Genomic DNA, 2,500 nt, shown 5'->3' with positions numbered 1-2,500 from the left:
AGGGTTAGGGTTATGGGTAGGGTTAGGGTTAGAGCTAGGGATATGGACACATTTCAGTTTAGGTTTGGGTTAAGGACACCAAGGGAGACACATTTACATAAGTTTAGGATTGAAAGTTTGGAATCACAATGCGACCCTCACAAACAAAAAGATGTCCATCTGCCATGCCATTAAAAACCCTTTTATGGGTGCAATAAAACTCCTGTGTGCTTATAATCTCGAGGAGACGCTATTATCTACTGGTCCCTGGTTGTGGTCAAACTCTTAAAGTCAATACAGTGATTTTATATACTAACCCTAACCCATAACAGGGATTTATTTGAACAGACAATTTGGATATAGAATTCTAACATATGTAAATCTGCAGAAAGCCTCAACAAAGTGTTGTCCTAGGTGTCATGAAACAGTTATTTTTTTCAGTTGACGCTCCTATTTCACTCCGAGACAATAAGCACCATTGGTTGCCGTGGATGAAAACATTCGTCGCTTCTATCTGTTATTTGGCATCTGTTTGATATTCTTAAAAATGCCCTTTTCACTGAAATATAAAAGGAGATTCCATCTTTGATGCTTGTTATCTTTCTCTCTCCTTTCAGGATTAACGGGCGCCATGGTGCCGTTTAGAAGAAAAAAAAAAATGCAATTCCGGGCAATAGAGATTATTTGAACACAACCATCGAAATCAAACAGAACACATCGTTCAGACATTTCATGAACCAAATTCTAATCGCGACTTGCGCGTTGCGGTCGTTGCGCGTTATTACAAGGACGCGGTGGAAATACGTGCGGCGGAATCTGCCCGGCTGCGGATTGCACTGGAATTACAGAAAAAATCTGACACTTGTGCATGTTGAAAGCCTGAGCCCACAGCAGAAAGCATCCGGTGCTGTTGATACCGGCGGCACTGAGCCCCCATTAGCTGACAAACCAACAAATAATTTCGGGGCTTGAGAGTGGCATAAACAATACTGACAGCCAACAGCTGCCTGCACTGGATGAGACCGGCCTATGTCTTCATGAATAATTTCTCCGCCTCTCTCGCCGCCGATGGATTACATTTTTGCATAAGCAGCCAGGTAACTCGGGAGGGGGAGGAAAAAAAACAAAAACAGTCTGAGAGACAAGGAAGAGCTCATCATGCGCCGCACGAGCACGGCCGCCTCCACATGGAACGCCGGCTGTGAGCGTGCGCCGGAAAGTTACTTGTCCTCGTATCACGACGCACCACGTAAACAACTGACAGGGTTTTAACAAAATCCTCTCGACTAGAGTATTCTGCTTACAGACTTTTCCGAGGAAAATAATGTGTGTGTTTTTTTTCTTCTACCAAGAAAATTTGACATGCCTAATTAATAAGACAGTCACAAGAAAGTATATATATACAAGATACTGACACTATATATACTGTATATATACACACACACACAGTCATACACACGGTTAAGCATCTTATGCTTGTCGAAAATGATAAACCCGCCTTGTCACATGTTGTGTCTTCATTACTTATTATATACAACAGTATTTTGAACGATGTTGATGTTATGAATAACAGTAAAGTCACATTTTATTTAAAACCACTTTCTTAAAATGACCGTAGTACATCCAGTGTGCAACTTGGCTAAACTACTTGGCAAAATTGTGCCGAAGAGTCAATAAAACCATGAAAAACCTGATGAACCTGACATTTTTTCCCAGGCCTTAACATTTGCCCCATTGGACTGTGTTTAAGCACAGTGAAAAGCTGAAAGGGTGGTTTCTCTTTCTCCTCTCAATAGTTCATTGAGGTTGTGCTATGAACAGATATAAATGATGGAAAACAACATTTAGCAAGGCCGGGGCTGAATAATGGAAAACGATCATTTAAGGACGAGAGGATTAGAAATGGCACTTGGCCTCGCAAATTATTGATACGAGCGAACCACTTGTGTTGCCCTCGCCTAAATAGCGAGTTGAGGACGGTTCGAGGTGCTTAAACAAAGTGATACTTTCTCTTTCTATTTGGAGGAGTCGGGAGGGAGAAAGTAGAGACTCTGGAGGCAACAACACAATCAATACAACGCGGGGTCCTCGCTTTGGGTAACATGGCATTGACCATGGGCTGCTCCCACACCCACACGGATTAACTAATGAAGCAATTATCGACCCAAGCGGGGCTTCTCTGGCCGAGGCGAGAGCAGCCATTAAGCGGATCCTCTCCCCGTTTATTCGGGGGGGGGGGGGCTGTGGTTTTCTGCTCCAAACTATTCTCTAAAGCCCGGTCTGCAGACTGGACAGGACCCCGCCTGCAAGTGCAGAGGTGGGTCGTGTAAAACATGGAACGCCCGCGTCAAAATGACTGCAGCTTTCTAGGAGTGAGGTGAAGAGATGTCACATCATTTCTATATTGAGATTCTGCAACGAATTATCTATATGATGTGACGCTTTTGCATTTGATTGCCCACCCGCAGCGGTAGCAAAACCATGCAATGCACAGTAGGCTTAACTCTGGTTCCTGGTGTCT

Source organism: Zeus faber (genome assembly GCF_960531495.2).
Source record: "Zeus faber genome assembly, chromosome: 9".
Lineage (NCBI taxonomy): Eukaryota > Metazoa > Chordata > Actinopteri > Zeiformes > Zeidae > Zeus > Zeus faber.
This window is presented reverse-complemented; position numbering follows the sequence as displayed.